The sequence below is a fragment of the Pleurodeles waltl genome, chromosome 7 (genome assembly GCF_031143425.1).
Source record: "Pleurodeles waltl isolate 20211129_DDA chromosome 7, aPleWal1.hap1.20221129, whole genome shotgun sequence".
In the NCBI taxonomy this organism is placed as follows: Eukaryota; Metazoa; Chordata; class Amphibia; order Caudata; family Salamandridae; genus Pleurodeles; species Pleurodeles waltl.
Window position 1 is genome coordinate 1,217,064,334 of NC_090446.1, and position 27,720 is coordinate 1,217,092,053.

A 27,720-nucleotide genomic window follows, 5' to 3' on the forward strand; every position below is an offset into this window, starting at 1 on the left:
TCAAGACGCTCACACATGCCTACAAAGCCGTCCACAAACAAGGACCTTCCTACATCAACCACCGGATGAACTTCCACCTTCCCTCGAGACACCTGCACTCCACTTCACTCACCCTTGCACATGTCCCCCACATCCAGCGCACCTGTAGCGGTGGGTGTGCATTCTCCTCCATCATAGCCAAGGCCTAGAATTAGCTCCCCCTCCACCTCCGAAAGGCACCCTCCCTGGCAGACTTCAGAAAGCAACTCAAGACCTGGCTTTTCAATGCAGGCGCAGCAACCTCAGTGCCCAGATACCACTAGGAGTGACAGTGTTGCACTTTAAAAATGACTGAATGATTGATTGATCTTATTCAAGTGGTGCCAACTTCCAAGACTTGGTTGACCCAGTGAGGTCTTCCCGAGATCTGTGTATTTTTCCACAGTATACAATGAAGAAGTCAGTCTCAACTGAAATGACATTTGATTTTACTCACTGCAAAAAGGTTGAAATGCAAAGTGCATAATGCACAGCCCTACTTGTTGTTTTTGTTTTATGGAGTTCCATATGTATTTGCCAGTATTAACAGTATCCCAATAAACTGTTTGCATGTAGAATGACCGTAATGTAAACAGAAAAGGGTCATTCCTACCTAGGTGTATTGCGAACGTTATAGGAAGATAAGTCTCTTTTTCGACAATTCTTTCATTTTTAAGTTACGTTTCTTCTGGTAAAATCTGTCACCAGAGGCATTCTTGAAGGAAGCTCAGATTGTGAGCAGATCTCCTGCTTGGAAAACGAGAGAACAGAATATGCTTCAAAAGCTGTGAGAAAGTACATCTACCAGAGGCATAACATTTTTTGTTAAAATGATGGCAGCTTGTGCTTTACTGCCATGCTCGCCGATGTCTTACCACCCATTGGTTGACAGTGTTGGGTTCAACAAAGCCTCTTCTCACTTGTTGGGTCTCAGCAATGAGGTCCTTGGCCTCATTCGGTCCCCCCAAAGACATCCAACTTTTCGGTATTTCTATTTCACCCAGTCTCCATGATCTCTGGCTGGAAACATGCCATGCAGCGACAGGCGGAGGGAGTTTGGGAAGGATGATCACATTTACACTCCACAGCCAGGAGGTACTTACTGCACACTTCTAGTGTACTTCAATGCCAGTGCTGGATTCCCTCTGGTCTGCTCATGCTGCTCCACACTTTTCATGGTCTCAGACTTCCTTCCCTCTTCCTGTAGTTGCACCTCTTGGCTCCAGTTCCAATCTCGGGTTCTTCAATGTGCTGCTCCTGTACCAACAGGTGGTGCCTTTTGCATGCTGAGTGCTACACCGGCAACACAGCTCAAGCCACTGACTAGACCATCAGAGTTTACATCTCTTCAGAAGTGGAGTTACCTTTATAGCCATTATAATGATGGAGTGTCCAATATTGCTGCTTGTTTAGTGGGCTAAATCAGGGATAATAGGAAACACAGGTATTGTCTCCCTGCCAGGCATCTTGCCCGGGTACGTTAAGCTGTTGTGTGGAGAAGGAACTTACTTTCAGAATTATGTATATACATATGAGAAACAAGCATTGGTAAATGCATTAGATTTCACCTATGCAATTGATAATATAAATGAAGAGGTGTGGGAGCAGTGTATGAGTGCAGGGAGAATGGTGTGAATGCTCTCCGTGCAGGATGAATGGTGCATGAATGAAGGTTGGTAAGTATCTGAGTGCAGGGTGAAAGTACCGCAACGTATGGTGATTGATTTGTATTTAGTGCATAAAGAGAATTCTGTGAGTGTACAGGGTGAGAGATGTTACCCTTGTACAAGGAAATAGGTGTGCGAGTATAGGGTGAGTGGTATGTCAATAGTATCTACAGAAAGATATAAATACGGATTCTGAAAGGAGCTCTGCCTGACCTTCTGAGGCAAAGCCAACGCCCCAGCCAGAGACAGCTACATGGACACCGCTCACCTCACCCAGCTCCTGGGGAGGCCCTCACTGATCCAAAACTTGAAGACAGTCCTTCACATGCTGGAGCAGAGGGGGTGTGGGGTGGGGGTGTTGGGGGGAATTGGCACACATGGTCAGACTGGCAATTGTGTTCCCAGATACTTCACTTCTCCAGAGGGTGCATATTCCAGTTCTGACTACTGTCATGCATTCTGGGATTTTAGTCTTTGGGTCATATAATGCAATCAAGATACTTGAACATATGATTTATAAAATGAAAGAGCAATATGTGAGTATGTACTCTGTGGTGACAGGCACCATCCTTAGTAGTAACCGTAACAGACACACAAGCCAAAGTGCCATAAGGCCCACGGGGTCAGCTACAAATCTGCATACATTTTCAAAAATAGAAAAAGGGATGTGTCCAACATGGCACCCATGTAAGACATGGCTTCACGGAGCTCCGCCACCATGATCTATAGCAGCAGCTGTTCTGGCTCCCAAGGGAGCTTTTTACTCTGCCACAGCATTCAAGGGCATCACCTGACTACAGAAGGAAGCAGAGGAGTGGCTTCTCCGGTGTATGGATGCAGCTGGCATGAATTTATCAGAGAAGCAGAAGAGCTGCAGGCAAGATGGCGGCTGCGACTGGGCAGTGATAGGGCCTGCGACACTCGTGGGGCCTTGCTGCTTTCTGTGCCCCTGCATAGGCTAGGCACCGCAAAGACTCTCCACCACCTGGAGTAGCAGCTGGGCTGGTAGCCTTAGGGGTGCTGTGGCTGCCTGGGGGCCCGCAAAGAGAAGATGCCAAAGGCATCAGGGGAGGGGAACTGCTAGGCCTGGCGGCAGACAAGTGCGAGGGTAGCCCTCGGGAGTGCCGGATACCAGTTGCCCGTTGCAGGATCTGTGGGAGGACCTGGCGGTGGAGGCCTGAATGGTGGCCCGGCGTGCCCAGAAGCAACAGAGGCCCACCTGGAGAAAGACATGGCAGGGGCACTGCCTAGCAGGGTGAAGGTGCTGCTGGCCCTTTTTTGACTGGACTTACCGCAGGTCAGTGGAGAAGTCCTGCTGGCCTGAGTGACTGGGGGACTTGCCGGGGGTCCTCACAGTCAAGTAAAAAAGGAGAGGAGCTCGCAGGCCACATGAACTGCTGGTAGGTGGACCCCTATCTGCCATATGCACTGCACCCACACCTTGTCACTCTCTTGGCCGACCCACAGACTTCCCCTAGAGGAACGGAAAAGGCCCCTGGCCCCACTGCCTTTCTTTGAGCCCCATGGGGGATGTTGCATGGAGGTGGCTGGCGGCCCTCGGCTGACGTCTGGCTGGACTAGGGCTTGAATGGTTAGCAGAAGGCTTGTGGGGCAGAGTGCAGCCTAAATAATGTACTGACTACTAACCACTAACTGAGTGCCCGACAGCTACAATTGTACCCTGCATTGACTAAATCGCAGACCTCAGCTGAATAGGGTGTGTGGCGAATACCCACCTGGAAAAAAGGTCTCCGGTGGGGTGCCCCCAGATAGATGCATGCCCCCAACTGAGGACTTAAGTACCAGGTGCTGCGGAATTGTGGCGCACTCGGTACCCTATTGGACTCTCTTGGACCAGGCACCTTCCCTTCACCGCTGTATGCTCCTTCATATGGAACGCATACCCTGCATACCCTGGAGTAGGCTTGCTCACTACCGGGGTGAATGCAGAGGATGAGGAAGGGGTTGTTAGCTACGAATCACTGGGACCCTGAACTAATGGCAAGAGGGCCGACCAAGCATTACCCACATTTTGTGCTCACTGGGGCCTGAAATTACCTTTTGGCCATCATGTCAACGGCCTACCAGGCTCGGAAGAACTCATCCAGTAAAAACCTGCTTACAAAGCCCTTAAAAAAAAGCGATCAAGCAGGGGATGGCTGTACTGAGGCACCAGCCCCTGACACTGCCGCCACAAGGTGCACCCAAGATGAAGACGCTCCAATCACACAAACATTTCTTGAAAACTTCTTCAGTATTCTATGGGATGACATAGCAGCCTTGATACAGGAACTGGCAGCAGGCGTTAAAGACATTAGAAGGAAAATGGGTGAATTGGAACACAGGGTCGACTCCTTGGAACAGTCTCGCTGGTCCCGCAATGGAGAACTTGAGAAGGACTGCCACAAAATTCTCACTCTCAGGGATAAAACGGCTGACCTTAACAACCAAGTGGAGGATTTAGAGCATAGGTTGCGGTGCTGTAACATACGCATTAAAGGCATCCCAGTGCAGGCAGACTCTGGGAAGCTGGAGGACTACGTTCTGTGTCTATTCCGTCAGGTGGCACCGGCACTATCAGCTCAAGAAATTATTCTAGATCGCACACAAAGAGTGGAACACCCTGCCCGGTCCCCAGGGCAGCCGCAGAATATGCTTACCTTTCTTCATTACTATAAACAGAAAGACGCCATAATGGCCATAGTGCAAGACACAAGTGCTATGGACTTCGAAGGTACTAAGGTTTGGCTGTATCAACACCTGTCCACAGTTACCTTGCAACATCGAATGGCCCTCCGGCCCCTCACCAGTATTCTCCACGAGAAAGGGATCAGATGTAAATGGGACACCCATTCCGCATTACGTTCATATGGAACAAGGAAACGCATAACCTGCGTACCCTGGAGGAGGCTTGCTCACTATTGGGTGGAGACAGCTTGCAGCTCGGCAACTTCTCGCAGGCTCAGCTCGATCTCTCACCGACCCCATCTGGGGCAGATGCCCACATCCCCCGATCAAGGAAGAACCAAATCTACAAGCCCTCACCCCAGTAACGCTGTTGGGAACGGGTCGCCCTATTGCAGCAGCTGCAGAGGAGGGACAGAAACTCCAAACCTGATACTGACTAGTGGAGGGCCTGCTTGTTCAATTGGATTCTGCTCTCTCACCCCCTTCACCCAGAGACTATTCTCCCCCTCTCAGCAGACTTGGGAGAGCCATGAGCTTCACAGCCCTAATTGCTGAGTCATCCACCTCTTGGGGGTTTCCGATGAGCTTTGCAGACGACATGGACCCTCAAACTTCAATACACAAAATGTTCCCAGATGGGGAATCACCCAATTGTATTGTTTGTCCCTGTTCTTCCCACACTCACAGCTCATACTGGGTTAGATGCTATTTGCCAACAACACATTCAGAGGAGTCCCCCACCAGTGCCAGTGGGGGCCCTTGCCTACCACCACATGAGTAGCTCCACACATCCCTAGTGGGCCCTGAACAAGCAGGGTTTGTACCTGAACATATTTGGTGTGACAACACTAAACATTTGTGCCACCTTCTTGACAAGGCCCACCGGTCCGGTACCCCTGCCATACTACTGTCAGTTGATGCAGAGATCATTCGACTGCGTGCACTGGCTGTATCTTCAATTGATCCTCACTAAAATGGGATTGGTCCATAGATTCTGCCAATAAATATGTTCCAGGTACAGGCGCCCGCAGATGGCGGTCCAGGTCAATGGCCTGCTGTCCCGGTCATTCGAAATCACCAGGTCTACTCGTCAGGGCTGTCCTCCTTGCTCTTTGCCCTCTATAGGGAGCCTTTTGCCGAATCTGTATGCCTAAACAATGACATTGGTGCCTTTCAGATGGCGGCCAGGGAGCAAAACTGGCCCTTTATGGTGACGATGTGCTGCTCATACTGGCGAAGCCTTGTTCCTCTTTACTCTCACTGATGAGGGAAATGGAGACATTCTGAATGGGCCTCTGGTTTCAAAATCAACTTTCTGAAGTCCAACATTGTTAATCTCACCCTGCCTAGGGCCGAGCAGGTTTGCCTGGAATGTCTTTTCCCGTTCAACTGCGAAGCCCAGGGGGTGACCTATCTGGGCCTCTAAATACTTCTGATGCCAGGCCGAACTGCAGACAGCAACTATGCAAAGCTGCTGACCACCACCAGGTCTGCTCTCTCTTCCTGGAAGAGACACACCCTTTCGTGGTTGGATGGCTAGTGGTGGTTTGAATGACACTTCCACCAAAGCTGCTTTGAGCCATGAAAACTTTACCACTGCAGCCCCCTCCCTCTGCCCTCAGTAAATTGCAGCATCACATCGATGATTTTATCTGGAGTGGGAAAAAGGTGAGCGTGCAAAGTGGCAAGCCTACTTGGCCTTTTCGGAAGGCGGACTGGGCATTCCTTACTTAACGAGATATTATCAGGCCGCTCAGCTCCAATACATGGTGGAATGGGCTAGGCTTTACACTGAGAAACACTTGTGCTGTATGGACCAAGCGGTGCCTGGCATCCATATCTAAAAATTACCATGGCTGCCTAAAACCCATCTCCTCCCCCTCAGTGTATACATTTCACCAGTTACGCGCACCACAATAGGAGTCTGGAATACAGTACAAACCCGGCATAAACTCTCCTCAAGCATATCACCTCTGACCCCCTTTATAGGCAATCCCGTCTTCCCGGCAGCGGTGCAGGGTTCCTCCTTTACCCCCTGGCAAATGGCAGGCTGCAAGAGGTAAGGATATGTATTTGAAATAGAGGGCATTATGGATTTTGCTCAACTCCAGACTCAATATGGCCTTCGCTTTAGTGCTCAGTGGCAATACCTGGTCCTTAGGCACTAGCTACTGCAATCCCGCATTCACCCCCATGCGAGCTGTCATCTGACCTCATTTGAAAAGCGGCATATCACCCGATCGTCGGACAAATTCTCTCTGACATCTATTAATTCCTCAGTGCCCCTCTGGAACCCTCCAAGTCCCCAGCACAAAAATGCTGGGAACTTGAATGTGAATGCACCTTTACCGTCAAGGAATGAGGTGATATCTGACACAGGGCCCGCGCCTCTGCATGTAGTGTGACAGGTTCAGAAACCATTATTAAGATTGCGTATTACTGGTAATACATGCCGGCTAAGGTAGTTAAATTGAAACGGACTAGTGATGTGACTTGTTGGAGATACTGTGAACAATTAGTCACACTTACACATTTGTTCTGGCATGTCCCAAGATACAACCATTTTAAGCGGAAGTGCTGTTCAACCTTGACAGGATATGGGACACAGACCTTCTCAGATTCCCCAGCTACATACTCTCCGGGCTCACTAACCCACTCATTTATCCACTGAAGTCACCGAAGGGGTGAGCATTCACACTGGCGCTAGGTGTAGCTAAACAGGTCCTACTGGCACACTGTGGGGGTCAGATTTGGCGCTGTCACACTTGCACTGTCTCCACAAATTGTGGAATCTCCTGGGAATGGAAAAGTTAACAGCCACTGCATCTCGTACTCTACTGCGCTTTAAGAAAACTTGGGGGAGCTGTGTCCGCTTCTTGTCTGATTAATTCTGAGAGTTAATATGCCCAGCTTATCTACAAGTCCTTGGACTCACCAACATACTCCATACTACCACATGAGTGTTGGGGACGACCTCTACCAGGACCTCATAACCTTCTGTCCTAGTGGTACTGCTTTCTCATCTATATTGAACTGTTCAGGAGTACCCCCCTCACCTCTTCCTCCAACTCCTCCTATTCTCTCCTGTCTGTCCCCTTTTCATGTACCAGCTACCATCTTCCCTATTTCATCCCAATTATTGTATCTTGTTCCTTTAAATCCCACCAGTGTTTGGTTGTAGGTGAAAGTATGTTGTATTGAACCCTGATTATAAACAATAAATCAAATTTAAACCATAAAAGTGGCAAAGGGGAGAGAGTGTGGCTTGTGCCAGTATACTGGGTAGAACACAAAATAATAATAGTGTGACACAAACTGAGGGCACATGATCATGAGTGGCATGAGATATGTAACAGCCTTCTGGCTTCTGTCATGACACTCAACGGTAACATTCCCTGTTGTGGTGCAAAGAGTGCAGGCTTCAGACCAAAGTGCACACAGAAACCATACAACCCATGATTGCACAACCTCATGTTTCCTGTAGAGCTAATCTATATGTGCAAATGTATTTGAACTCATGAACTGTCTCTTCCTCCTGTTCCACACACAGCCCAGAGCTGTCACTGGTCACATAGCAGAGTCATGCTAATGCCCTATAGGGCACAGTCTGCAGCACTGTCCGGGCAGTAAGTGTGTATGCTCAGCAGTGGTCATGTTAGGATCAGGCGAACATGGCTTTTTAGGTTTCAACAGTTTTATAAGACAGAACAGAAGCGCTCTAAAGAATGGTCGTTACTATTACCTAATTTAGTACAGCATTGCATTGCCTGGTCACTGAGATTGAGATATGTGTGGGGACAGGAGCTGTTTTTTTTGTTGTTTTTTTTTTGATAAAGACATTTTATTAATTTTCGGGGAAGAAAAAAAAGGGTCAATGGTACAAACAATTTAACAAGGAGCCAACGTGGCGCCTAACATTGGTCAGTCCCGATTCCCAGCTCCCAGGCATCACAATATAAGTAAGGTCAAACACTACCTAGGCATCCACTGCGGCCTCCCACTTCCCCCATATCCTGTCATATTTATTCGGGCATCCTCTGGCATCGTATACCAATTTTTCACGTTGTGCACACCAGTCCATCCCCCGCCTCCATTTAACCAGTGCTGGGGCACCTCTGGTTTTCCAATCCGCCATTATATCCCTCTTAGCCACCAGGCATGCCACCCCAAGGAAGGTTCGGTCTGATCTTCTCAGCCCAATGTCTCCCATGATCCCCAATAGGAGGGGCAGTGGGTCCCTTTCTATGTTTTCCTGTAGGGCTCCCGAGATCTCCTGTAGGACCGCTCCCCAGTAGGTCACTATGACTGGACACGTCCATACCATGTGAAAGAAGTCGGCTGCGGGGTTCATGCATCGCGGGCACTCCGCTGTGGGTTGGAGGCCCGCCCGGTGTAGTTTGGAGGGAGTGAGATATGCTGTGTGGAGGTAAAAGGTCTGTATTAACCGGAAGCGGGTGGCCATTGTTAGGGTACGAGGGGCCATCAGTGCTTCGCTCCAATCCATCTCTTCCATAGGGCCCACCCATCCCTCCCATCTATGGCGGAGCCCCACTAGGGAGCAGGCAGTGTGAGCGATCAAAGTACGGTATATCTGGGAAACACCTCCCCTACCCAGGTTCCCCATCAGTACCTTCGCTTCCATGGGGCTATATTCGGGTATGTTATCCCCTACCTGCATATGTACTAGTAGGGCGTGGCGGAGCTGGAGATACTTATGAAATTGTGTCTTATTTAGGGAGAAGAGTCTCTGTAGGTCCCCAAATGATCGCATATGTGACCCTTCCCAAACATCGCCCAGAGTGGAGATTCCTATATTATCCCATTTCTGGAAACCCTCCAGGTTCACCACTTCCTTTAGGTGCTTCCCGTGCCATAGCGGAGTCCGCTGGGTAAGGCGCCCCCACCACCCCGACAGTTTCTGGGCCATTCGCCAACCCAATAAAATCACCTTAGTCACTTCCGGGATGTCCCGGGAGATCGGGCCCCCATATAGGGTGTCAAAGATCCGCGGGTAGCCCAGCGATCGGAGTTCCAACCGATACGCCGGGTCCGACCACCCGCCCCCAACCCATTCATTGATCACGAGCAGGTGCATCGCAAGGAGGTAATAATGGATGTTGAACATGCCCAGTCCCCCGTCGTAAACATCTCTTTGACAGGTTTTGAGCGCTAGGCGTGGGCGGGTGTCGTTCCACATGAATTGACGCGCCAGTGAATCCATCTCGCTAAACCATTTCTTAGGGATGGGGTGTGGAAAGTTTTGCAATAAATAGAGGACTCTGGGGAGGATCATCATCTTGTAGAGTGCTATTCTGCCAAGCAGATTTAAGGGGAGAGTCTTCCAGCGCTGTAGGTCAGTTCTAATTCTTTTAGTTAGCGGCGTCATGTTGAGCTCCCATGTCAGTTCAGGGAGTAATGAGATATGTATTCCCAAGTACTTAAAACTGTTCCTTCGCACTGGGATGTTACGCTGCCAGTCCACACAGTCCCGGGAACGATGTAGGGGGACCAAAAGGGACTTATTGGGGTTTAGAATCAGACCTGAGGCCTCTGCGAAGAGGCTCAGAATTTGTAGGACGCGGGGACCGCTTTTAGCAGGGTTGGAAATGTACAGTAGGACGTCGTCTGCGTATAGCGCTATTCGGTCCTCTGGGCAGGCGGGCCAGGGCCAGCCCTCGATCAAAGGGTCTTCCCGTAGCAATATCGCCAGGGGCTCTATTGTTAGTGCGAAGAGCAGTGGGGATAGCGGGCATCCTTGTCGGGTGCCACGACCAATGGGAAACGGGTCGGAGACCACTCCATTCACTTGTACCCGGGCCATCGGGTTAGAATAGAGGAGCCTCACCAGGCCTCGGAATTTAGGCCCGAGCCCATTTCCTTGCAGCACTTGATCTAGGAAGGACCAATCCACCGTGTCAAAGGCTTTTTCAAAGTCGAGCAGGAGTAGCGCCAGGGGGGTGTGTGACAGGGTCTTGCGATGTGCTAATGCCAGATGTAATCGTCTAATGCAATGTCGGGTACTACGGGTAGGCATAAAGCCGCATTGGTCAGGGTGTACCAGGGTGGGCATCACCTCCCTCAGTCTGGATGCAAGGATCGTGGACAGCACTTTGATCTCTGTATTTAGAAGTGAAATGGGCCGGTATGCCGAGCAGTGTCGCGACGGGGTTGGGTCTTGGGGATCACTACAATTGTGGCTTGGTCGATCTCATTGGGGAAGCAACCCTGCCTTTCGGCTTCTTCGTACATATTGAGCAAGTGGGGACCCAGAATGTCGCCGCATCTGTTGTATAGCTCTGCAGGGAATCCATCCGGTCCCGGGGTCCTGCCTGGCGTCAGGCTGGCGATCGCGTTTGTGACCTCCGCGAGGCCGATAGATTCATCTAGTCTATTCCTTATCGCAAGGGGAATTCTTGGGAGAGTTATGTCATTTAGGAGGGGGGACTCTCTCTCGGCAATGGGTCGAGGGTGTTCTGCGTATAGGCGCGAGTAGTAGGAAGCGAACCTTTGCGCGATTTCAATGGGTGTTTTGGAAAGCGAACCTGATTCCTCCGCAATTTCAGGTATGACCCTGTTGGCTAGAGGGCGGGTGGCCAGCCAGTGTAGGATTTTCCCGTTTTTGTCCCCCCAGCCATATATTCGTGCTGCCGAGGCCCTCCAGATATGTTTTGCTGATTCTAGTGCTATGTGTTTAATTTCTTCTCTAACCATAGTGAGCTGTCTTAGAATAGAGGCCGACGCTAAGGTCGCTTGTTGGCGTTCCAGGGTTAGCGCCTTGGCCTCCAACTCAACCAGTTGTGAATCTCTGGCATGCTCGCGTGAACGAAGGAGATATTTGGCTTGTCCTCTGAGAGTAGCCTTGTAGGCTGCCCATATTGTACCTGGAGATCGGACCGATCCCATGTTCAGCTCGAAATATTGGGTAAGGTGGTTCCTGATTTCCTGGGTATAGTCGTTATCCTGTAGGAACCATGCGTTCAGGTGCCACATCGGGCGTCTAGTGGGGTCCGTACCGCCCAGTCGGACGCGCACTGGTGCATGATCTGAGACCCCGCGGGGCAGCAACTCCGCACCCGTAACGCTGGTGATGTCTAGGGCGGGCATAAATACGAGGTCAATTCTGGACTGTGTCGAGTGGGCAGCCGAGGTATGTGTATAGCGGCGTTCCCTAGGATGCCAGATTCTCCATACCTCGCACAGGCCGAGGCTCTCAGCCCAGCTGTTAAGACTCGAGGCCCGGGTGGATCTACTAGCAGTAATTTCGCCGGATACGTCCAAACTAGGGTTGAGGACGGCATTGAAGTCCCCTCCCAACAGGGTGATACCCTGGGGGAGACCCGCTGCCACATGGCGGAGCGAAAGTAGGAATGCGTCAAGTCCTGCCGGAGGCCCGTACGCACATACAAGGTTTATCGGTGACCCGTGAAGAATCCCCTTAACTACTGCAAATCTGCCCTGGGGGTCGGATTGTGTGGCTGTAACCACCATGGGTAGCGAGCGGTGGAGCAGAATGGCCACCCCCCTGGATCCTCTAGAGAAGCCCGCATGAAACACCCTGTCGTACCCTCCTCGTGCAAGCATGGGACACTTGGTCCCAAGGAGGTGGGTTTCCTGTAGTAGGACCACTGAGGGGGAGTATCTACGGAGAGTATTGAATACTGCGGATCTCTTGATCTTATCTAGAAGGCCATTTACATTCCATGAAATAATCTGGGTCAGTGAGGGCCGGGCGTGGGTTGCATGGGTATTATATGGTTTTGAGTGCCTGTCTGTGGACCCCGGGACGACTGTTTTAAACATAACAATGAAATATTAGGGTAATAAAGAAAACTAATCAACATTTTACTATCTAAACCCGTTTTAAACTCTTTACCCCCCAACCACCCCCCTCCCCATACTCCCTCCCTGGAAGCATCTGTCGCCCAAATACCCAACCAGAACCTAACAGCCAGGAGCACTGTCGTTGGGGTGGAGTGGTGAACCCCTCCATTTAGTCGGATCAGTTGCAATTTAGCAGGCATGGTTCAAGTTTTGCGCGGTATGCGCTGAGGAGTGGTAGCGCCAACCGCTGTGTCTCCTCCAGGGTCCCCGGGCGCGCGCCGGCGCCCAGGATCTCCTAGTGTATCCCAATGGGGACCCAATGGTACAGATCAGCCAAGCACCGGGGACTGGCTCAGGCGGTTATCATCCGTGGCTTGGGTTGTGTCCCGGGGTCCCGGGGGTCCAGCCGGGGTTTTCTCGGTCTGTGTATCGGAGTCTCGAGCCGTCCCGTCGTTGGTGGGAGTGCCTGAGTCTTTCTGCCTCCCTCTACGGGATCTGGTGTGCCTCCGGCTCCTCCGGGGTTTCCCCAAGGGGGGGGGCCCTCGTGGGAGGTCCCCCCGACTGGTTTCAGGGGACCCCTCCGGGCTCCGAGGCCTTCCTCCGTTAGCCAGTCCCACGCATTCTCAGGAGATTCGAAAAAGTACGCTTTTCCGGCCATGAGGACCTTAAGTCTCGCGGGGAAGAGGAGCATATATGAGAGCTGCATTGCTCTGAGCTTTTGCTTTACCTGCTCATACGATCGGCGGCGGGTCTGAACTTCACGGGTGTAGTCTGGGAAGATCAGGATTTTATGATTCTCCCATTGGAGGTCTTCGGTGCGTCTGGCTTCTTTAAGGATATTGTCTCGGTCTTTAAAGTCAAAGAAGCGTGCAATCATCGGGCGTTTAGGGCCGCCCGGCGGGGGCCGCGGGGCAAGGGCCCTGTGTGTGCGTTCAACTGCGAACCAAGTTGAAAGAATTTGATCCGCCATCCAGGTTTTAATCCACTGCTCCAGGAACTCGGAGGCCTTATCTTCCTCCACGCCCTCGGGGAATCCCACAAAGCGCAGGTTGTTGCGCCTTGATCGGTTTTCCGCATCCTCTGCGCGGCGGTGCAGCTCACTGGTTCGAGTTTGTAGCTGGGCTACCTTGGTTCTGAGATCGGATAGTTCGTCTTCAGCCTGTGAGACGCGGGCTTCCACATCGGTGATTCGACTCACCGCATTTCTGAGGTCCTGACGAATAAGGCCCATGTTCTCTCGTACTTCCCCGATTTTGGTCTCTACGGCTACTTGCGATGATTGGATTGCATGGAGGATGGCATTCACTCCGTCCGATGCGGGACCTCCACCAGCCGTGTCTCCTCCTCCCCGAGAACTCGCCGGCGTCGTGAACTGGTCGATCTTTTGCTGGGAGGCCGGGGGCTGTTTGTTTGCCTTGTCTTTCCCCATTTTGGCGCAAGAGACAGGGGTCAGTTTTATAATTTCTTGGGGTGTTCCAGGTCGTGTCTCAGCAGGGCTTTTTTGTGGCGGGCAGGTTTGTGTGGTCGCGGTCTTTTATTTGGAACGCAAAGGACGTAAGTCCACTCCTCCCCCTGGGAAAGCCGAGTCGTCGGTGCAGCGGGGGGGACCCCGGGGGGCAACCCCGATGCGTCTGGGGCTTTGTCAGATGACCACCAGCTCAAGCTCGCTGAGGCGTGAGTTAAGGGCGCGGTGTCCCAGTAGTAGGTCCGCCACCGCTCCAGCCTGGCTGCTGGTCCCACGGCTGTTGTTGATGGGTATGCGTTGATTGTGCTGCGACCGCGCAGTCTGATGGGGCCCAAGGATTTTGATCTTGTCTGTTCGGCTCGATTAACACCTCTGAGGCATTCTGCGGTAGGCCCCACCTGTTCCGGGGCCCAGAAGGCAGTCCGGGTCGCCGGGTTCCTCTTTCTTTTGGGCCTCTTCCCCTGTCTTTTATTGGGGGTGTTTCGTTTTCAGTGCCTGGGTCCCAGCACATCTGTCACCTCTCCGAGCCCGCCCCGCGCTGCACTATTAAAGTGGTCTTCGACGCTTACAACACAAAGCTGAGCATATTTAGAGTTTCATTTTAAACCACCAGGACCTTGCATCTAGAGGGGTGACTCGTGTGTTTTACTAAAATTAGGTGCTGAGTCAGACAGAGGAGCGGAGAATATCTCAGTTGAGCAGCCGGGCCCTTTCTTGGCGCATCTCTCAGAGACCAAGCTGATTTGGAGTCTTGGTCATTATTTAATCACAGTACACGGCCCACTGTGGACCCTTAGGCACAGGAGTTTTCTTCAATCAGGGGTCCAGGGGGGCCTCGTCGCAAGGATGCTGTGTCTGTCACTGCTCGGGCAGGTCCCAGGGGGTCTCCCTCTTGAAGTGTCTCGGAGCCTGGGTCCCGGCTCCTCTATCGCCCTCGCGGCCTGCCGCACACTGCTCACCTTACTTGGGAGCCGGGGGGGGCCCTACCGCAGGGGGCGCTTCCATCGCGGCTCCTTCACCTCCCGGGCGGATCCGGAGGGGATCGTGTCATCAAAGCGGCTCGGATGCCGCGGCTCCTGCAGCCGGCGCCACCAGGCAGGCGCGCGGCGCAGCCCGGGACACCGGGAGCCCCGCTTGCAGCTCGGGGCAGCACCGTCCCTTCAATCTACAAGGGCCCACGCTCCAGGGCTCAGCGTCGGCTCCCTCTCAGGCACCGCCGCACCCCCGGTCCAAGGTAGTTGCGCCAAGGAGCAGGCAGCTCCGAGTCAGTTTTTTCGGGAGGCTCCGGCTCCGACGGCCATTTTGCTACTCCGGCCGTGTCGCGTGAAGGGGGCTCTGTTTCACCACCGCTCACCACATCAGGACCCCAACGGGACGGGGAGATCGCAGGGATGGCCGGCACGGCACCATTAGGTCGCTAAGATGTGGTAATCTCGGGCGGATGACGGAGGGGTCCAGAGCACTCTGAGTGCGACCGCCATCTTGACGCCCGAAGCCACGCCCGACAGGAGCTGTTTTTAATGATAAAAGCAGTGCTTCATATAGTGTTTTTGCCAGTCACCTTGGAGGTGAGCTCGTTCAGGGCAGGAGTGCAGATGGCCTGCAGGCGTTGGACAAATAGAAAATAAATGGAGCCAACAAGCATGCTTGAAATGCGTTCAGACATGGGGAGATTATGTAAACTGCAGGCAAAACATTTAAAAAGTTCCCAAAAAGCAGATAGAAACAGTACTTGGTCAGCTGGATAGTGCTAAGAGAAGCACATGAGGAACAGTGGTAAACAGTATGCTACAGCCAGTAGAAGCAGAGGAAAAGTAAGTGGCAAGCACAGGAACTAATGAAAAGCAAGGATGGGATGTAAGCCTCTTTCAAGATTTATATTAAGTACAATAGATTTCACAAGCAAGTACTGTGCATGCGAACCCTAAGAAAGGCTTACCTAGAGAACTTTTTGATTACGCAAAATTAGTTCCAGGGACAGAATTAAAGGAATTATAATTTAAATTGCCTTGTCCATCATGTTTATTTAGGTTTTTTTTATAAATAAATGTAGTAAGTAATGCTTTGATTTGTTCAGTTAATTAAAACTAATATAAATAATCAACAATTATTCGTAACATTATTTAAATGTATTTAAAAGTATGATACGCAACACAGCCAACACATGTACAGAATATAAAATGCATAATTCTTTAAACATTGCGTTACAAGTTATTACACCAGATGACAAAATTAAATGCAGTGTGTCCAGTGCATCATTTAATATAACATAGCTAGGGCCATACTGGTTGTAGGGGGCCCGAGCTGCAGCTAAGGGCTTATAATGAGGGTGAGGGCCTTTATTTCATAGCTGATTTAGCCTGATGCAGAAGAGCTAAATGCTATTATAATTATAATATTCCACCCACTAAGGGTAAAATATAATATGTGAAATAGGAACTAATGTTGGAACGGATGCTCAATAGTGGTCATGTTGGCAAACTGCAGCTCTATTATTACCAATTAACCAATGCCTCACTCACTGACCACCTCAGCAACCACCAGCTCCTCGGTGCCATGCAGTCTGGATTCAGGCCCAACCACAGCAGAGAAACAGCACTCATCACCACCAAAGATGACATCCGCATAATTCTTGACAGAGGAGACACAGCAGCCCTCATTCTACTGGACCTCTCTGCAGCTTTTGACATGGTTTCACACCCTATCCTCATTAGGCACCTGCACAAGATTGGCATCTAAATACTCGCCCTCTGCTGGATCTGTTCATTCTTAACAGATAGAACACAAGTTGTCAGCCTGGCACATTACTCCTCGGAAGCCCCCAAAGTTATCTACAGAGTGCCTCAAGGGTCATCGCACAACTCCACCCTTTCCAATGCATAAATGATCTCTCTGGCCAGTGTCATTCACACACACAATAGCAATATCTACTCCTATGGTGATGACATACAACTCATACTCTCCCTCTTGGACAGGCCCCCAACACAAGAAGCAAGTTCACTGCCTGCATGACCGAAGTTGCTAAATGGATGAATGCCAAATGTCTGAAGCTCAACTCCAACAAGACAAAAGTAGTGATCTTCGATAAGAACACCTCACCAGAGGATTTCAACTGGTGGCTAGCCAAACTAGGAACCACACCCAGAAACCATTCCAGGAATCTTGGAATCGACAGGAAACCAGACATGACCTCACAAGTCAACCCTGTTACAGCAACCTGCTTCCATACCCTGACGAAGCTGAAGAAGATGCTGAAATGGTTCCCAATCAACACTAGAAAAACTGTTTCTTACGCCCTAGTCACCAGCAAGATGGACTATGGGAACACCCTCAACGCCAGGATCACCAAGCAACTCACTAAACTACTGAATACAATTCAAAACCTGGCAACCAGACTCATCTTCAACTTCTCACACAAAACTCACACCGCCCCACACCTCAGGAAACTACAATGGCTCCCACTACACAGATATGCTCAAGACACTCCTCACCACACATTCCAGGCACTACACAACTTAGGCCCCTCCTACCTGAACAGTCACATCTCCTTCCACCACCTCCTACTGGCATACATTCCATGGGTCATACTTTACAGAATATAGAGTGTGTTACATAGGCTGGAATATGGAATGTGGAGCATAACCAATCTATGTAGAAAAGGATGGATTTGACTGGGAAACAGTTGAAAGCAGGGATATGAAAAATGTAGATGTTACCTTTGGCTGCTAAGAATAAATCTACTTGTAAGTAGTTGTTTGGAGTCGCTGGTGTTCTTACTGATGAGAGCATATCCTGACAGATTGACAGTGAGCTGAACTGAAGGAATACTTTGGATCTGCTGATTGAGATGACATTGCTGATGATCTGTCATACATAAGAGCGTCAAATGTCCTACGGGGTTATTACGACTTTGGAGGAGGTGTTAATCCGTCCCAAAAGTGACGGTAAAGTGACGGATATACCACCAGCCGTATTACGAGTTCCATAGGATATAATGGACTCGTAATACGGCTGGTGGGATATCCGTCACTTTACCATCACTTTTGGGACGGATTAACACCTCCTCCAAAGTTGTAATAACCCCCCTAAGCACACTGATGTTGGGAGCACTAAAGCCTTTTAATTAAAATAAGTGCTACAGGATTTCCTTATGAATGACCAAGATTCGTCTGAAATAATGTGAGATGTGTCACATGGGTGACCATCTAGAGATCAGGCACACCTCATTGAAATTAATAGGAGGTGCCCTTATTAAGTCAGGCACATAGGAGAGAACATGAGATAAGCTAAACTCTTGGTGGCCATTTTGAAGTAAGGCAGATTTCATTGGAATGAATGTGGAGTGCTATAATTAAGGTAGGCACATAAAGAAAATACAAGATATCTAGAAAGTAAGTGGAAATAAACAATATTAAAAACAATCAAATAGTAAATACACATAATGGAAGAGGAAATTGAAACTGTAAGTGCATCATCAATAAATAGTGATCAAGTTTGAGAGGAAGAAGAAAATAGTTTAAGAAAAAAATTCAGGAGACCATTACTACTTGAGCTGTCTGACCACAAACTCTTGCTCAGCAATGGCTGAAACTGAGATGAAGATTTGAACAATCTGTTAAAGTAACTTGTAAAAGAGTTACTGCTACTCAGGTGTTACTTGACTTAATTGGAGATGACGTAGAAGATTTTATAGTGACATTCCAAAACAAGATACAAGAACATATAAAGATTAGTTAAATATTTAAATGAATGATCTGATCCACAACGAAATATAGACTTTCAGAGTTACATGTTCAACATTGCATGTCAACATGAAGAGTGATCTATGGATTACTTTGCAACAAGACTAAAAAAGTTGGTTACCTTTTGTGAATTTGAGAAACTTAATAACGAAGAAGCAATAGGTCTCAGAATTATTCAGGGTTGTAATTCAATAGAATTTAGAAAAAACCTTTAGAAAAAAAAAGAATGAACTTCAAAGATTCAAATGGCTGGGACGTAAGCAAGAGCAAAAACAACTGCAGCTAGCCTGGAAAAGGTAAGGACAAAAGCAAAGGATCAAATTTGGTAAATGACAAGAAAAAATGTACAAAAAGAAGAAAAAGTAAATAATGAAAAATAGGAAACGAAAACATGCTATAAATGTGTTCAAATCAAAAGAAGTGCCAAGGCGATCAATGCCGCACCTTACCACACTGATGGACAAATATATTATAAATTATCCCCATATAAATTGTGCACGAGTCTGGTATTAATCATGCTATAAATGTGGTTTGCCATTTCTGCATGTATGAATGTGTCCAGCTATGGGACAAAGATATTGTAAGTGTGGAAAACTGTATTGTTTTAGTAATGTATGGAGGGCTAAGTCAGATCAAATTGGAAATGAATGAGAGAACAGTAAAAAAATGGAAAGGAATAGGGAATAAAAAATGTATAAGACGGATGGAAGATCATAACTCTGATCTGGAGGATGACAATGAAGGAAAAATAAATGAATGATTGTATATGCAAGAATTGAAGAATTAAACAAATACATAAAATGAAAAGTTATGTCTCACACAGAGAGATTGTATTAGGAAAACAGTGACCATTGATATTACTGTAGGAAATCAAGAAGTGATTTTTGTTCTTGATAGTGGAGAGAGATGTAATATCATGTGTGTCACCAAGGGTCACATGTAGCAAGAAAGGATTTTGCGAATCGGAAATTGCGAGTCGGTGTGACTCGCAAATTCCGATTCGCAAACTCATATGCAGAATGGTGTCTCAGACACCTTCTGCAAATTGTAAGGGGGTCACAAAGACCCACCTCATTAATATTAATGAGGTGGGTCGCAATTTACGACCCCCTTGCGATTCCCTGCACTCACAGGGATGGTGGCCTGCTGGAGACAGCAGACCTCCATGTCTGTGACTGCTTTTTCAATAAAGCAGGTTTTTTTTTTGTATTGCAGCCCGTTTTCCTTAAAGGAAAACGAGTTGCAATACAAAATGAAACCATTTGGTTTCGTTTTTTCAGAGTAGGCAGTGGTCCATTGGACCACTGCCTGCTCTGAAAAAATATTTTGGGTGACATTCACAAAGGGGAAGGGGTCCCAATGGGACCCCTTCCCTTTTGCAAATGAGTTAGCACCCACTTAACATGGGTGCTAACTGCAAATTGCTTTGCGACCGCGTTCGCGGTCACAAAGCAATTCTGCATCACGGAGCGAATCGCAAATAGGAAGGGACCACCCCTTCCTATTTGTGAGTCGCATTCACATTTTGCGAGTCGGTACCGACTCGCAAAATGGGAATGTGCATTGCGATGCCCGTTGTGCATGGCGCAAACTGTGAATTTCGCAGTTTGCGCCATGCAAAACGGTTTGTACATCTGGCCCCAAATATGAGAAAGTTAAAAAATAAGCCATGGCTTTATGCATCAAATGTGAGGGTTTTTCAATGGGGAGCCACAAAACCTCTTATGTGTACTGGGAAGTTCACAGAAATGTTTCAATATGGATATGTATCTAGTGAAGACACAATTCATGTATTACAAGGAGAAGTTACTGGACCATTCTTATTGAGTATTGTCACTGCTCAGATAATGTATGTAAGCGTGTTAACATTCAATGCATCAACGCAGTATCCTGTGTTAAAGGATTATCCAGGTTTATTTAAAGGACTGGGAAAATTTAACAATAAGAATTTCACATTGCACATCAATGAAATTGTCAGGCCTGTTGCCAAACTCACAGACAAGTGTCTGTACATTTATTTAAAAAAAAAAAGGTGGAGGATAAAATTAACTCTCTTTTGCAACAAGATGTAATTGATCCGCAAGTGGTTCATCTTCTTAGCTTTCACCAATTGAGATAGTACCAACAAAAGATTACTGATAGCATCAGAAAATGTGTGGATATGACAATAACAAGTTTAGCAATTGAAATAGAAAGACACCCAGGTCCACATTTAGATGATGTGATCACCAAGTGCAGTTGTGGTTTTCAAAATTATATTTATACAAAGGATCTCATCAATTGGAAGTAGATGAACAGTCAAGATATGTAACAACTTTTTGTTCACACATGGATTTATTTAGGTATAAAAGATTACATTTTGGTATATGCTCTGCCCCTGACATTTTTCAAGAGACTGTGAAAAATATCACCACACCTATAAAAACTGAATGAATGACAGAGATGCTATTTTTGTTTTTGGAAAGTCACAAGAGGAATATGATTTTTCTTTAAAGGAAGTCTATAAAAGTTTAGCAGAAGTTGGTTTAACCCTAAGTGCTGCGAAATGTAAAACTGACAAATTGGAACTGATATTTTATGGGCATATTTATTCAAAGTAGGGAATATGACCAGATCTGGTGAAAGTGACTTTGTGACATTGACTGCACCTCCAAAATATATATTGGAACTTCATTCATTACTAGGAATGGCTAGTCATTGTGCCAGATGTATAAACGATTATGCTACAATAAGCAGTCCACTTTGTAAGTTAACAAAAAAAAGAAAGCCATTTCAGTCCAATGAGGATTGTGACACACTGCATTCAAAAAGATCAAATATCATAATCTACTCATTTAGCATATTTGAATCCATTACTTTGTACCAAACTAATTTTAGGTGTAAGTCTTGTGGGACTTGGAGCAATATAAGTTAAACATAACCCTGGAAGGGAGGTGGTACATCACATGGTTTCTCTTGCCATTCACAATTAACTGAAACAGAAAAGAAATATTCTCAACCAGAAAAGGAACGTTTTACAGTGTTATGGGCATGTGAACACTACCATGCTTTCTAATATCGGAAAATAGCATTAACAAAGATTTTTGAAAATCCAAGAGCACATATACTGCTTGCATAGAAAGATGAGGCATGAGATTGAAAGACTATACATTCAAGACAGTATATCACCTTGGGAAAGAACACAATCCAGCAGACTATGGGCCTGATTATGAGTTTGATGAATTGGATAACCTGTCTGCCAAACGTCCGACAGGGAAGTTGCCGCCTTACTGGCTACCTCCCCACAACTTTCCTGTTGCTGAATTCAAGGTTTCTGCCTGTAAGCCCAGCAGAAATGTGGCAACAGAATTGTCGCCAGCTCGTAATCGAGCCGGCATCAATGTTGCCGTCCGCAGGGGGCACCAGCACCGTGGCAATGCTCACTATCTGCACAGCAGACAGTGAGCATTGCCAGGGTGCTGGGCAGGGGGACCCCTGCACTGCCCTTGCTAAGTGCATGGGCAGTGCAGGGGCTCCCCTGTTTCCCCCTGCACCTGTTCTCTGCCATTGCGACCTGCACATGCCAACAACCTGTCAGGATCACGGATCACAGTGGTACCCTGGCAGCCAGACTGGCAGGGTCGTAATTTGGGGGTCAGACCACCACATCAGCAGCAGTCCTGACAGCCACTGTGGGTCTGGTGCTCTAGTGACCACCAGACTCATAATCAGGCCCTAACTGTCAGAACATCCTTCGACGAATAAGCTAAATAATGATTCAGTTGTATAGGAATATTTATATTTCTTGATAAAAAATGCAATTCGGAAAGAATTTTAGAAAAAAATAATGGAAGACCCTTTAATGGATGAAACCATCAAGAAGTAAAAATAATATAGAGATTAATAGATGGAGATTGATAATTGAGGCATCAGGTTTTCCTGCTGGAGTGAGTAAGAGAGATATTCTTCCTTTAAAAAATATTCATGATGAGTTATCTGTAGTTTTGTCTGGGATTCCCTTAAGAGGGACAAAATTAGTGATTTATCATACATTACAACAATAAGTAGTTGAGACTGCTCGTGAGAGCTGTGGAGGAGCAAATGCTTTTGTTTCCAAATTTGAATGATACAGTGGATAAAGTTGTTTAATCCTGCTTCCTATGTCAGTGTACAATGAAAGTATCACCTCCAGAAAACCTAAAGCTTTTAAAATTACAAATGCAGTGTGGTCAACACTTGCTGCAGAATTTTATGGTCCTATAGATTCTGGACGATATTTCTTGGTAATTATTGATGAGTACTCTTGTTTTCTGCTTATAAAGCTGATATCATCAACACCACATCAGTTGTATTACCAGTGCTGGATAGTGTTTTTTGAACATGGTGAACACCAGATATCTTAAAAACAGATAATGGCCCACCTTTCAATAGTCATGAATTCAAAAGATTTACGAATTACATGGGAGTAAATCATAGAAAGATTATTCCTATAAGGCCTCATGTAAATGGAATGGGTGAAAGATTCATGGTTACCCTAAATAAACTGTTCAAGGAGCAAGGCTACCTCAAATGACTGTGAATCAAGCTTTATGCCAAGTTTTGAGAGAAACACACCACACAACAAAATGGGAAAATGTTCTTCAGAACAAATATCAGGCAGGTTCAAAAAACAAAAGAACCTCAAATAACTGACAAATCTTCTAAATATCATGAGAAGAGCAAAATTAGATTAATTGACTATACATAAGATGAACGAATGTGCAGACAAGAGAAAACATGCAAGAACTCAGTAAACTCAATTTGGAGATTGAGTCCTTGTCAAACAAGGTCAGGTAAAAAATCCTGAAAGTTTGATAAGTAAAGCACCTTTAAAAATAACAAATATTCATGGTATTATGGTACCTGGAGAAAATGGAGACAAATAAATAACAAGAAACATCTCACATTTTATGAAAATTGGGACCTCAGTGGGTGATAGTAATGATAAAAGATTTAGGGGGTCATTCTGACCTCGGCGGTAAAAGGCGCTTACCGCCGGTCAGAAGACCGCCATAACACCGCCGCGGTCGCGGTAAACCGCCACGGTCATTCTGACCCGCAACTGGCAAACCGCCAAAAACCCGACATCAACAAAATTCCGACACAGCAACGGCCAGCGAAAAACTGGCGATGACCAAACCTCCACCGTCCCGCCAACAGAAATACGGCCATGCCATTCCGACCCACAAATCCCCGCAGCGGTCTTTCAACTGCGGTATTCCATTGGCGGTACACACCGCCGCGGTCAAAATACACACACCTTTACAAAACACTACCACATTGGACAATTCAAAATACACACACCTGAGACACATACACACACCACTCCCACACACCCAATACAATATAAAACACACACCCACATCACCCACAAACCCTTACGACCACAATTGCGACTGAAGGACAGAGAGAGACAGCATAGAATAGAGTAGACCATCACACAGAGGCAAATCACAACATCACCCACACAATATCCACGCACAAAACACCATACACCACCACACTCACCACACTCTACAACACATACACCACCCCTCACCTCATCCACACCACCCCATGGCACCCCAAAGACACCCCAGATTCTCTGACGCAGAACTCAGGGTCATGGTGGAGGAAATAGTTCGGGTAGAGCCCCAGCTCTTCGGGACACAGGTGCAGCACACCACCATTGCCAGGAAGATGGAGCTATGGCAAAGAATAGTGGACAGGGTCAACGCTGTGGGACAGCATCCACGAAATCGGGACGACATCAGGAAGCGGTGGAACGACCTACGGGGGAAGGTGCGTTCCATGGTATCAAGGCACAACATCGCGGTGCAGAAGACTGGCGGCGGACCCCCACCTACTCCCCCAGAATTCACAGCATGGGAGGAGGAAGTCTTGCACATCCTGCATCCTGAGGGCCTCGCAGGAGTAGGCGGAGGAATGGACTCTAGTAAGTCAAATCTTCACTACTTCATTCCCCCCACCCCACCTGCATGCCAAATCATACCCCCACCCTCACCCCCATCACACCAACTCCTTGCAAATGGCTCACCATCACAACCCACCCATCCCAAAACCTAGCCCTGCATGCGTCCCCAAAGCATGGACACCCATCACCAAATTATGCCCACTGCACATACCCATCTCCCCCACAAGCCACGTCACAAAAGCCCCCACAAGGGAATGCCAGCACTGGGGTACACGGCCACCCACCCATTACACGAAATGGCACACACAGAAGCAATAACAATACTCTTATACCCCTGCAGGACCCGAACGCCACCACACCGCCCTGGAGGGTCCAGAGATGTCCATCCCACCCCCAGAAGAGGCCCCCAGTGATGACAGCAGCTCTGTCTCCGTGGACCCAGATGACCAGCCCGGCCCATCGGGGACCTCGGGACAGTCGGTTCCCCACAGACAGCCACAGGCTACAGCAGGCCTAACCCCCTCTGGGAACACCAGCACAGCTCCCACCCAGCGGGCCCATGCCTCTGTCTCCAGGACACGTCAATCAGCGGTGTGTCCACCACTACAGGGCACCCAGGTTGACCCACCACCCCAACAACAACAGGGACCTGGGGGCAGTGGTAGTGGGCACAAGGTCCAGGGGACAGAGGCCCAGGGAAACAGGGGAACTGGGAGGGCTGCTGTGCGACAGGGGGGGACAGGCCCAGGGAACCGACTCTCCAAGAGGCCCTCTCCTCCATCATGGGAGCATACCACCGCTCCCAGGAGACGATGGCTACGGTACTGGCCAGGTTCCAGGAGATCCAGGTACTGCAGGAGGAACAGTACATGGGGTTCAGAGAGGAACTGAGAAACATTAGTTCCGCAATGGGGACCATCGTCGTGGCTCTTAACCAGATAGTCACCACATTGCGGGACCATGTGGCACCACAAAGGGCCCCTGTCACTAGCATGGACCCAGACCAGGCTACCACCTCCGCCGGCGCTAGTGGACAGGAGGCCCCCACACAACGACAGGCCACCAGAACCCCACTTCCTGCAGAAGAAGAACCACCCCGCAAGCGGTACCTGAGATCTCAGAAGAAGACAGAGTAGGATGCCAAGACCCCCGCCAGCAAATGATACCCCCTGATGTCATCCCACTGTCCCACATTGTCACCCTGTCCAAACTTAAACTGCCCCTGCTCCGTCCTTCCACAGGCATATGGACAATGCACCTGTGAGACTGAAAACTGGACTCTGCCATGGACATTACTCCACCATCACCCATCACCGTTTTACAATCATGTCCCTAAATTTAGCACTTTAATAAAATCACTTATTGCACTTAAAAAATCTGGAGTCTGCTTGTATTTTGAACAAATGTATTAGACATAATGGTGCCAAAATGTTCAGTTACATTGTGATGACAACATACCACTGTCACACAGCTGTAGTCCATGGGCAAACAAAGCAGAGGTCACGCAGTGGGGCCCACAGCTCTGAAAACGGAAGGGAAAGTCACAACTCAGTTAACAGGAACTGGGGGGGAAACACATACAGTAGAGAGGCAGGAGACTTTAAGTAAATGTAAAATGGCGGGGTTGATTCGTACCTGTGTGCTACTGAAAATACTGTTGTACCACTGTGTCCCTGTTGTCTGTGTCGTCCCCGTCGTCTTCCTCCTCTTCACTCTCCACAGGCTCCACAGCTGCTACAACACCACCATCTGGACCATCCTCCTGCAGGAAAGACACCTGGCGTCGCAAAGCCAGGTTGTGAAGCATACGGCAGGCCACGATGATATGGCACATCTTCTTTGGTGAGTACATTAGGGATCCACCTGACATATATACAGGCACCTAAACCTGGCCTTCAGGAGGCCGAAGGTCCGCTCGATCACCCTCCTAGTACGCCCATGGGCCTCATTGTACCGTTCCTCTGCCCTTGTCCTGGGATTCCTCACTGGGGTCAGTAGCCACGACAGGTTGGGGTAACCAGAGTCACCAATTAGCCACACACGGTATCTCTGTAGCTGTTCCATCACATAAGGGATGCTGCTATTTCGCATGATGTACGCGTCATGCACTGACCCAGGGAACTTGGCATTTACATGGGAGATGGACTGGTCAGCCAAACAGACCACCTGGACATTCATCGAATGATAACTTTTTCTGTTCCTGTACACCTGCTCACTTTCACTGGGGGGAACCAAAGCCACATGGGTCCCATCAATGGCACCAATGATGTTGGGGATATGGCCAAGGGCATAGAAATCACCCTTCACTGTAGCCAAATCGCCCACCTCAGGGAAAATGATGTAGCTCCGCATGTATTTCATCAGGGCAGACAACACTCTGGACAAAACCTTAGAAAACATAGGCTGAGACATCCCTGATGATATGGCCACTGTTGTTTGGAATGATCCACTTGCCAAAAAATGGAGTACTGACAGAACCTGCACCAGAGGGGGAATCCCTGTGGGTTGGCGAATGGGGGACATCAGGTCTGGCTCCAGCTGGGCACACAGTTCCTGTATAGTGGCTCGGTCAAGTCTGTATGTCAGTATGACATGTCTTTCTTCCATTGTCGACAGGTCCACCAGCGGTCTGTACACGGGAACATTCCTCCATCTCCTCGCAAGTCCCAGCGGACGGTGCCTAGGAAGGACAACATGGAGCACAGAGTCAAGCAACCCACAGGTACGTAACCACAGCTTGCACAGAACACGATTCGCTATGCATTGAATGGCTTGTATGAGTGGCAATGCAACGCCTAGGCCTGTGTGACGCAGTAGAAATTAAGCCATGTGGGCCCTTGAAATGGCGGCTGCCTGACCTGTGAAGTGTGACAATGGGATGTGAGGTCAATGCGCTGGCGTGGCACACCGTGGCGGTAGGCGGTCGAAGACCGCGGCGCAAAGCAGCATTGGTTAACATTGAACCCTATGGGTCTCAGGAGCCAATGACGATGTGCGCCGGCGGTCGCGGTACGCACCGCCACGGGCGTGACCGCCATTTTCTATCTGCTTAATCACTTGAGACCTGATCATCCACAGGAGAGGACCTATACTGCAAGTGCTGCTGTGACCTCGGTCTGGAAGAGACAATGGCTGCTGCGACTAGGGAAAGGGCCCCTGCCTTCACATCTGAGGAATTGGAGAAACTTGTTGATGGGGTCCTCCCCCAGTATGCGCTACTCTACGGTCCTCCAGACCAACAGGTAAGTACACTGGGACCATGCTTTGTGGCCAATGCCTGGGTTGAGTCGGGTGAATGAACGATGGTGCGGAGGGGAGCGTGTGAGGCATGCATCAAACGACAGATGAGAGCATGTGCCACATGGCAAGTGTGGGGATGGGGGGACA